At 39.7% G+C, this 11,355-nt stretch overlaps 1 protein-coding gene across 2 annotated transcripts in view; it reads right to left on the reverse strand.

Moving 5' to 3' along the window:
• The window catches only part of TLK1 (tousled like kinase 1), a 618,148-nt gene extending 607,891 nt beyond the window's left edge, over positions 1 to 10,257 (reverse strand). For both annotated transcript variants that reach the window (XM_069225321.1, XM_069225320.1), the window contains exon 1: positions 10,150 to 10,257. The gene's annotated coding sequence lies outside the window, so the exon portion shown is untranslated. The remainder of the gene's footprint in view (positions 1 to 10,149) is intronic.
• Between the last annotated feature and the right edge of the window lie 1,098 nt (positions 10,258 to 11,355).

Raw genomic sequence — 11,355 nt, forward strand, 5'->3', positions numbered from 1 at the left:
TCAACTCGCACCTCCCTAGGAGATACATTGCAGGTCAAAGGTGAATTCTAAAGCACAGACATTGTTTTATGCACGATTCGAGAAGCAGAAATGGCCACAGCAAGCTCCGACTGATTCTTTCGACCTGCTTTCTATGATCATATGACAGGGACTGAAGACCACTAGTTTTAAAAGGCGATGGCAGAGTTTGAATTTAATTTTCTACAATGTAGCGTAACTTTAAAATTACTTGCTCGCTGTCCAAAGGCACAGCATAGCAGAAACGTCATACCAAATGCATTTAAAAAGTACTTTGTATACACAAAGAAAAACACAAGCTCCTGTTAAAGAGATATAAAAGTTATTCATTCATCCACTGATAAGTAGTTTTAACCACTGGAAACGCACCATCTAAACTTGAAATGTTAATGACAGACACATACTTCATCAGCGTCCTAACTACCCGGAACAGCACCCAGTGCTTTGTTAAAAAGGTTGATGTCTATCCAAACCAACTCCGAGCAAAGAATCCTGGTGAACCTCTACACTCAATACCAAATATGTATATTCAATCATGGAGCGCACTTCTCCCCAAGACCTCCTATACCTGTGGCTAACAAAATCATGCCAGAGTGCATCCCACTGCTAATGGAGGGCAGGAAAGACCATAGGGCAAACGATCACATAATGAAGATGCCCTCCTAAAAGAAGACATTAGTACCGTCATTTCACTGGCAATTCATAAGTGCAGGAATCCCATCATGCAAATACAAACTAATGGTTACATAGGTATCTGTAGTTGGACAATGCACACACAAATCGTGTTCTACTTTACGAGGAATGTTACCTTGCAGAAAACTAGCTCTTGGAAACCAATAAAAAGGTTGTATGTTACATTAACATCTGCCACTGCATCTCCTGCCCAACACAGTCTCCATTACACGATGGGGCACTACATATTTTGGGGAGGGGTGTGGAGACAACTATTTTTATGAAGAAAAAAAACCTCTCACTTACCGTATTTTAAATTAGATAAACCTTAACTAAATTAACAAGGATGATGCAATATCTCAGTACACTGGGGGAGACGAAAAAGGGTATGCCATTAAGTCATCAAATGTGCTCATGAACTGCATCAATGTTCTTAAAGCCACCATAAGACAGTATGTGTTAAGGAGTTCATTTACTCACATCAAGGTCCTCCATTTCAGAGAAGCCTATGCTTGAATCAGAGATTTTTCGGTTCTGCAGCAGGTACTAAACAGCTGACCTCGGTTTACACATACTTATATGGCTATGTGAATTATAATAATCAAGACCAGTTGTGTTCTTATGAGACAAAGCATAAACATATTTAGTCAATTAAATCAGCAATTATGGTAACGAGAAATTAAGTGGAAAGCTCATGGCATCAACTGCATAACAGCCTAGTCTTCCAAGACAAACATACCTTTAAAGAAGGCAACAACTCATCACCTGAGCAAACTGAGGATTGTACGATTCTAGACTGTACTGTTAATTAAGTTTCATGATTGAAAGGCCCAATATTTGTATGTGGGAGTGTCCAAGGTGAAAGGCGTCCTCACTTTACTGTGGGAAAGGCTAGTACCACGTGACCTACAACCTAGCTCTTGGTTATTAAAATACATTGACCTTACACAACCAACGGTTATTGCCCAATGTGGCAACTTCTGTAATCTAGACCCTAAACTACAACCTGGCCCAAATGGTGAGACTAATACTACAATGTGATGCCAGTTGCATCAACAGCAACAGGTTTAAAATGACTGTGCTAGACAAGTCACATTTTTATGCAGTAGCAGGGCCCTTTTTAACCCAAATACATGTCCTAGATAAATATGCTGTGCTTACCTCAAATTGCAAGCATAAACTTGCAGAACTGTGCAAAAGATATTATCTTGTAAGAGATAGCCAGGGCAGCCGCTCACAGATGTTATAGCACTGCTATCCATACACTTCTTCAGCATGCAAACCTCACACAGATGTGTGGTGAAGTGTACACTGTAGTCAAGAGAATACTATCTTTCTGCACAATAAGATATATTAATGTAGGATTACAGATCTTGAACATCTCAGTCGTTCAGAATGTTCTTATTACTACAGACAGAACATTAGAAAGAAGGCTAGCAGAGAAATCCATCTCCTAGCTAATGTGGATCTGGGCATATCCGAGGACCATCCTGCCCTTGGGAACATAAGTTCACATCTGAGAGGCAGTCTGAATCAGGGGATTGCTGGTCTGGGCAAGATAGCTTCAAACCTACAACAGGTATACTACTCCTGTTAGACTTGGAAAGGGCACTTTTCCCCAAATGGTTTATTGATGAAGTGACATGAAGTAATCAGGGTAAACTAAATGTTAGGCTAACAGTTGCCTGAATACATTCTCTCACATTCTCTCTCACAGCAACAGGTCACTTTAAGAAAGATTTCCTAAATTAATGCAGGGGAGGGATCAGTGTATGTGCACAATGGTCAACAAATAGCACAAAACAGACGTCTGGCTGTCTGCTTTAGTTGTTTCAAGAAGCCAGAGGAAGAAAGAACTGGATTTTTTTTATGGCCTGAATAGAGGAGCCGGATCTAGCTTTAGCATCTCAAAAAGCACAGTTTTCAACAATGAACAATTCTGTCCCATCTATCTTTATTCAATCACTTAAAAAGCAAATCATAAAAGTATACATTTGTATATATAAAAACCAAAAGGCTTAGTTGGATCAAGTCTAATAAAACCCATAAAGAACAAACAAAATCAATTCCTACAAAAAATATCTGCTGCCAAATCAAAAGACGGAGGGAAAATTAACATCAACAGGTCCATATAGACTGTCCAAAATAAAACCAGGTTAAAACACCATTGCTTTACGCAAATGTGCAGCTGATTTAAAAAAGGAAAGGAAAAAAAAAGACCACAGCTGAGCAGACTTTTGGATAATTATGTTCTTGTAGATAGAACAAGGCCGCTTTACACTTTATAAGATTACACTTCCACACGAGACAAAAAAAAAAAAAAAACACCTTCTAGTAAAAGCCTGATAAAATGTACAGAAACAAAATAAAGTGCAACAAAGTCTGCGGAGGCATCTCATCACATGGGAAAGGGCATATGAAGATGTCTCATATTGTACCCAAGGAAAGCAAAGTATCCACCTAACAGATCCCAACAACATCAGATAGAAAACACTCACTGAACCACCCTTTGTGCTTCTTGGTAAGTTTTGTGGGGTTCTCAAAGATGGATAGGTAGCCAAGGGCTGTGGAAGAATCTTTGATATAATTAAGCAGGGGTATTCGGTTACCTTTATCGCAAGAGGGGAAATTCAATATTATTTTGTTGTTTAAAAAAGCCTGCTCATTGCACCAAATCGAACACCACAATTGCGGGGGCACTAGGTCAGGACTTCAATGTGTTCCAATCCCATTCTTGGTGGACAGATGAGTGCAAACTTGATAGAGCTCCCCGCCCCCACCCCTAACTCCAAATGATGCGATAGTACACTCTGCTCTCTTTGACTCCAGTACTACCCATATTCTTATAACCCCTCCTTATACCTGCATCATAGGTTAGAACAGAACTGTGTTTTCTCTTGTAAATCTGCAAGATGGGGATTGTTAGCTTCTCCCCTTATGGAGGAAGCAAGGGAAGAGATACAGCCAACTGCTTGCAGGAACAGATTGTTGCCTGTTCGCAACATAGGGGGCAGAGTACATGAAGTACAACCCCCAAATAAGAAAAATGGTTTACTTTCCCAATAGGCCTATGTTTTTCACATTATTGGGAACAGAGACCAAGATGAAAGTTTTGGAATCATTTATCTCCAAATTCAGATGTTTCATAAAGCGTACAAAAGGAGGCAATCAATGAGCTTAGACCATTTGCTTTTTCTAGCAAGCAAGACAGTGTTATCTGCGTACAAAAGTGCAGAAATAGGATTCTTTTTGGAGACAGAAACATCCAACCCCTTCACAAGTACAGATTCTAGCCCAAAGTAAATACAATACAGGTGTCAAAACTCAACCCTGGCAGAAACCCTCCCTTATCCCTCCCCTCCAAAAAAAAGTCTTCGGAGACAGGTGTCAGTATATTCCCCACAATCCCCGAATCTCACAGGAGCAACAAGAACAAGGTCAGTATGCAACAATCTCAAAACACTGAGCAGCATCCAAAACGTTCTACAGTTTTCACAAGGAACACATTTATTTGGGATCACTGTCAGTAATGCAAGGCCAGCTTGGGGCAAACTTCGTTTCCACACAGCATTCGCCATAGACATTAAAGCCTTTGCATTAATTAATATATGATTTTGAACTGCTTCTACAGTTGGATATACTGTGTCTTCTATTTCCAGAATAGAAATCTTCTTACATTCACAATACTGTGCCGTTGTCAACCAGAAGGATGTCATTTATGGAAGCTTTGGAAGAGTGAATATACTTGTACAGGGGACCACATTTATGCTCGACCAAAAACCAGGTCTACTATGTATCGGGTGATAGGAATTCCATATCCATGTTATGTTCATACGTTTTTAAGAGAACTATAGGCACTGGAATATGTTTTTAGCTGAATGTAAAATGCTTCCAAGATGTTGTGACCTATAGTCAAAAATACAATTGTGCTTTATCCAGCCAGGAAGCACGATCAGCAGAACCAGTTTCGCAGGCTTTGAGGGCTATGTGACATTATAGTTCGGCTGACCAGTAGGCTGTGCAGTGTATTTGGATTTAATTGTGATTTGATGTAGCAGAAGAAATTAATACATTTTATCTGCTTAAAAAAAATGAAGAGGAGATGCTCCACTTGTATACAAGAACAAATGCCATTTATATTGCTGCAAAGCCTTATACGCAGATTGTGTTGAGGGACAATTTACAGCAAGCTCAACATTAAAGGTTTATATTTTTTGACCCACACAGAAAAGAAAGCTCAGGCTACATCCAATTAATCGTGGAGTGATGTGATAACTGTTGGGTAACTTAGTCGCAGACGTGATGATTTCTGAAGTATAAAATTTAAAACCAGTGCTCGAGGAATGATCGGCTCCTATTTACAAGCCGGCGATGTTGCCAACATATTATTCCTGAGTTGATCAGTAATGTATTTGAGAAAGAAGGGGATAGCAGTACAAGATCTGAGGCGGTCGGCGGCGCATGTGAGAAAGGGGCAGCAGCACATGAGAGAAAGGGTTAACAGAACAAGAAAGAAAGGTGCATAAGAGGATGCTTGTGTTTGTCTCAGGGACAGACTTGCTATCATGTCTCAGTTTTGTTTTCTGCACAAGAGACCCAACTTCCCATTAACAACTGTCGATTTCAAGAAACATGGCCAACGAAAATGTTTGGAATACAGACTAAAATGTTACTTGCCAAAACGTGTTCTGTAATACCCCCTTGATTACCGAGCTCTCCCAGATGCCCATCCCTTGATACCAGCACAACGGGTCACCCACAACACTGCTAATGAGCAGGCACTATCAACAAAGCACACTGGTTTAGAGATATGTACGTCAAGAGAAAGAGAGAGGGAGGGCTCTCCTATCTCGGATATCCCAGGGGGAACAGGGCACCGTAACACCGTGAAACAATAAAATTCCCCCAAGGGAAAAGCAATCCAATCACCCCACACACTCAAATAATCAATCTAAAAACAAAAGGAACCTAAGAATCATAATTTAATAATACAAACCCAAACAGTTAAAACCCAATATCACAATAATCACACACACACACACAAAAAAAAAAAAAAAAAAAATACACAATAAAAACATATAAAAACAATAAAAATCCAACATAGGGGAGACAAAATAAAAAACAAAAAAAAAAAAAAAAAAAAAAAGACATCTGCAATAGTCTATTGTGGTTAAACTGTCCCAATTATGGTAGACTTAGGCCAATCAATTTCTGTCACCCATCCTTGTTCGATTCCGGCCTACTCCTATGGGTCCAGTAATGTCATATAGCGTTGACGTGTTTCGGTGGTCTTTTGAATCCTTTCACCACCTTCTTCAGGACTAACAAATATGCTCCCAACACTTATTGAACCAAACCTCCATTAAAATCAAATCAAACCATCCAAATATTAATAAGTATACTTTCCTTTGTTTCATGATAGTCTTTCGCAAACAAATTTCATGGAATCCACAATTTCTATCAAACGGTAAACCAGGACTCTCTATTGTCCATGCGGTTCCCAACCTTAATTCGGCGTAACAGTGAAGCACAATACCGTAAACTAAATGTGTAATAAAAAATCTGCAAGCAAAATCTGTAATGGAAAAACTAAGCAGAGATGATACAGGTGCACGTTTTCTTTAAAATAACATCCATCATTCAAATTACGCTACCATAATACCTCAGACATTTTCTTGAGCAACCATACATTCCCTAAAGAAACTTTCCAATAATTTCACTAAGCTATACACATGCCCTGCGTTGCACTTGTGAGATGTTAGACTTTTGTGCGGATCCACCGAGAACTGGAAGAACATTTTAAAGACTTCCGAATCACTCAATGGCATGATTTCAGGAGTAGATTTGATTGACTACCGCTTGTTAAGACTATGTTAACACAACCAGTGATCTACAGATAATGTGTTCAGTTCCCAGAAACCACATGCCCCCCATTGATAACTAATGTGAAAATCAAACAAGGACCTTTCAAGCGCTTTTCTGAGCTTTGCTCTCTCTCTCTCTATCAATACATCTTGCACTAATTAGTTAAAAGGTATGTTTTAATAATATGAAATGTATTAACGCACTGGTGATGCAGTTTGTTTTTCTCTATAGACTTGTCTTTATTCAAATTTGAAGTAAAGTCAGTGGTTTACCATTTATTTTAGAGAATGCTCTCATTTGTTGCGATTTCCATGCTAAGTGGATGGCCTCATCCTATCAGGGTCAGGTCTGCTTGTAATTGTATTGTTGGTGCAGAGAGGACTAATGCGGAATCCACTGGAGTGGTGTCAAAGGGAAGCTCAAAATGTGCTATTTTTCTGCCCGAGATCATATATTAATATGTTTTGACAAAAATAAAAGTCCAATACATGGGAGTGTGCTGGCTTAGATCGGACCACAAGTCACAAAAATAAATAAAATAATCTTGCATTCCGCTTTCCTGTAACTCGATTAATAACGCATCGAATGTGAGGGTTAACAACAATACCAGATGCACAAAAGCAGCCACAACTTTAGCTTGAAATGAGACCCCAGGGCTGTTACTCCACTGCTACTATACAGCTAGCTGAACTACTTCAGGAAATGTCATGGTAGTGCCAGACTTGGTTGTAGATCAAGCGGTGATATATGTCTAACAGAATAATCAAACTGTACATTTATGGTTTATTTTTAACATCACTCCTTTCCATTTTAAACTACAACTAACTTAACAAGCATATGCACAGCAACGGGTCTCGCATTTGCTTGAGTTGGCACTATTGGCATTATAAATTCATAACTGGACTTTTCTTGCCACATAAATTGGTCAACCCTGCATCATAATTTGGCATTTTCCTGCCACATAATTCCAGTGGCCCTGTATATAACGAAAGCACTTCCATTTACCTTCTTCCCCTGTTGTGACTGTTTGTGCCATGGCCGCCATGCAGCACAAAGGGGAGAGACAAAAGAAAAAACAATTCACCCATACTGAATTATATCAGCAATCGTGCAATAATCCATGTAATAGGGCAGTCTGCAAGACGTGACAAAAACAGCCTCAAGGCGGGACAAACAAAGCATTTACCAATGACATCAAGTGATTTTTGAAAGGCAAGACTAGGAACAAATTAAAGTGACAAGCGTGAAATGTGCATGGTTAAAAGACAACAGTAATGACAACAGGTCAACACGCTTGCGAGCTCAACCTAAAAAGCAGTCACCCTCCAGCTAGCCTCTCCGATAGTATAAGAAATGCTTGCTTCCAATAACTACAAATTGGAAAGTTGCTGAATTACCTGTATTCTAAAAAAATCAAGAGCATGAAATTCCAGTCAACCGATTCACAGTACATACTGTTTGGGATCAAGGTCAAAAACTTTGCAGGTGTAATTTGTCCACGTCAAGTAACCTCCACTCCAAGCAGCACAATGTTTTACTTTCATTTTTCAGAGCCACACTATTGTGGAGGGAAAGAGGATTGTCTGCTCCTAAGGCAAGAGATGCATTCTTGTGCGTAAGCTGCTGACAATGTTCTATATGCAGTTCATTAATGCAAAAGTGTAACCGTTAGTATAAGGGCTCTTTTGATAGACAGTGAGGTGTAAACTTGCCTTGCATCAATGCAATGCTTCCAATACAAAAAGTAGACATACATTTGATAAAATTAACCAATTTGTGATTTTAAAATTCTCCTAGAATGTCCCTTTATTATATGCAGTTACATACCGAAAAGGTACGTAAGAATGTTTTTTAAAGCATGCAGCATACCCAAATCAATTTTTTTTTTTTTTTTTTTAAAGCAAACACAGGAAGGCTGTATACAATTTTTCGAAACTTTTTTGCTGTTACTTTGTGTTCAAAATAAATGGTTTCAAAATATATTTGTAACATGGAACAAACCGTACCGGTTAGAGGGTTTTAATGACCTATATTGCATATTAAAGAACTTTAAATATCAAGTCCTTAAAGCATCAATTGAGTAAACATGTTTGTTACATGCCATTTTTTTTTTTTTTAAACAATGGCGAATCACTGTAAAACCAACTTGAGCCCTATTCTTAAAGAATATCACAAAAGTGCACCAACAGGTCTCTCACCTTGGAATTCTGCTGGCTTGCAACTTTCAGAAATTCACAAACTTTAACACAGCTAGGTCTGGAACTCTGCAATAACTGCAAGATTCCACACATATTCCTTCACATATATGAGAAATTCCATTTTTGCACGAGAAAATAAGCATGCAGATATTTGTTTTGGGGGAGGGGGGCTGTGTTGAGCAAGATGAAATACACCTCTTAAAACAATTATTTTTTCACAAGTAGGAAATATCTCCTCCACCTATACAGAAACTCCCTTTCTACCCTTGGAAAAGGTTTTATTATTACGTTTGTCAGAAGTAAATTTACGAACTTTAGCAGGATGGGCAGGAGTTGGTTAATACCTTTAAATACGCAGGTTTCTGGATGGGCACAAACTTAGTGGGCATTCCAAAACCGGAGCACCACTTACTGTTTACTTCCTCCCCCTGCGGCTACAATGGTCACATGACGCTTTTCATACAAGTCAATCATTTCATAAGGGAAAAAAACAACTTTTGAAATTTGTATGCCATTCTGAAAAAACTTAACTGAGTTAATCTCAATGTAAAATGGAAATGTGCAGTCATTCATATAACCCCTCGTATGTGCTCATAGTTATGGCAAAGAAGTAAACTGTTGTACTATGAGATGATCTGCTAAAGAACTTACATATTCAGTGTCATAAAATGACACAGGTGGAAAAATAACTAATCTTTATAACAGCATTACTAAGACGTATCCGAGCACTCTGGTTGCATACACAATTTACAACATTATAAAGCAATGGGTATGGTTTATACCTTTCTGGTTATTTATACAATTCATATCATTTCAAAGCAATCGGCCCGGTTTATATCTTTTGGTGGTCTGGTTAGTGTGTGCACGTGGACTGCAAGTAGATATTAAAAGTAGAACACGTAATGTTTTGAAGAAGTGAATGAGTTGATAATTTGACGTGAGATGAACCAGCATCTTCGTTTTGTTCTGCACCGTAGGATCGCCTACACAAGCTAGGTTTGATCGTGAAAAGCATGCTATAGTACCGACAGCGTCGTACGACCCTAAAGGGTTAGGATTAAAATGAAGAAGTAAATTGCAAACCAGCATTAAATTCGATGTGCAGCAACGTGATGCAGAGGATTTCTTGATCTACGTACCCCATAGCAATAATAAAATGGGCTTCAAATAACGTCAAATTATATCGTTTCTCATCACATCAAGGAAAGCAACGTTAGCAACTGATGATCATACAGCAGTGGCAACCAACTGATTTTCTATTTCCCAGACTAAAGTGTTTCACAACGAAGCCCGAAAGGCAGATCAAACGTAATAGACCAACACCCAAATTCCCTCCTACACACGCACGAGTATAAACATGACTATAGTGTAAGGTGACCACCTGTCCACTACTTACACGGACCCTCCGTGAATTCGGGCTAATGTCCGTCGTCCGTTGCTGATCTTTTAACGGATGTCATTTGTCCGTACTTTTAGCACTTCCGGGTCGCATGACAACCAATCCCACAGCTGAACATATTCAGGGAGTCGTGTGGGGGTGGAAGGTACTGTTAATGTGTAAGGTGACTTAGATTGGAGCATTGGGGGCACCTCAGCCAATCTTAGGTCGCCACACAGAATTCCAAAATGCTGATTGGCTGTGAAAGTCCACACGTGCCTTTGTCCGAGCCATCCTTCTAAGTTGGCGGTGCCGCCCAGTTTGGAGTGAGCCGGGTTTGGTTGTTGGTACCCTTAGGTGAGCGTGTAATGGACAGGGCAGCAACGTGTTTTCTCACGCTCACTGGTTAGGCTAGGTTTCGTGACGTGAGCTGTTCAGGACAAGAAGGAGGGATGGAGTGGGACGTATCTCACTGTAGGACCCCGGGCGGTGAGACTTAGGGATGGTTTTACTGTGTGACGGTCTGGTTACGACTGAGCGCCTCGAAGGACCCTTACTGACACTGGGATCGCTGCCGTTTGTGATAACCACACGTGTTGGTGCCTGATCCCGGCAGGAGATGGGATGTAGTTCTTTAATGCACGTGTGGCATAGCTTTTACTGACTGTATATTCAGCTTATTGTGTAACAGTAACACTGCTTCTAGTTGCATCATTCTGTAACATTGCCATATCAAACTTTTGTGGCATGGCTGATATGCCAAGTCTTATTTCTGATGGCAGCCATGTAGGGCTCACATTCTGTACCACACCTTTGCGCAGGTTGCATTCTGCATGGCACCCTTGCACAGATCGATCTGTGCAGGGCACTAATGAGGTTGTCTTGTGCGCAGCACCCATGTCCATGTTGCATTCTGCATAGCACGCATATAGAGATCGCATTCTGAGTGGCATTCATAAACATTTCATCTTCAGCTTGCCACTTGTACCCCTGAGAGGATTTGATGTTTCTGATGTGCATAAGGAGTATTTCTGCATTGGTAAACAGCACATAATAGTCACCCCACTTGTCTTTGCTATGTCTGTAACACAAAGGTATTTTTCTTTTCATGAAAGACAGAGCCAGATTCCACACTATTTCTTAAGTTTCCAATTCATTTAATTTTAGAAATACAAAGTATGTTGGTGATGGAGTATTCGAATGGAATTTTGACAGTTGAAAAAA

This window comes from Pleurodeles waltl, chromosome 3_1, assembly GCF_031143425.1.
Source record: "Pleurodeles waltl isolate 20211129_DDA chromosome 3_1, aPleWal1.hap1.20221129, whole genome shotgun sequence".
In the NCBI taxonomy this organism is placed as follows: domain Eukaryota; kingdom Metazoa; phylum Chordata; class Amphibia; order Caudata; family Salamandridae; genus Pleurodeles; species Pleurodeles waltl.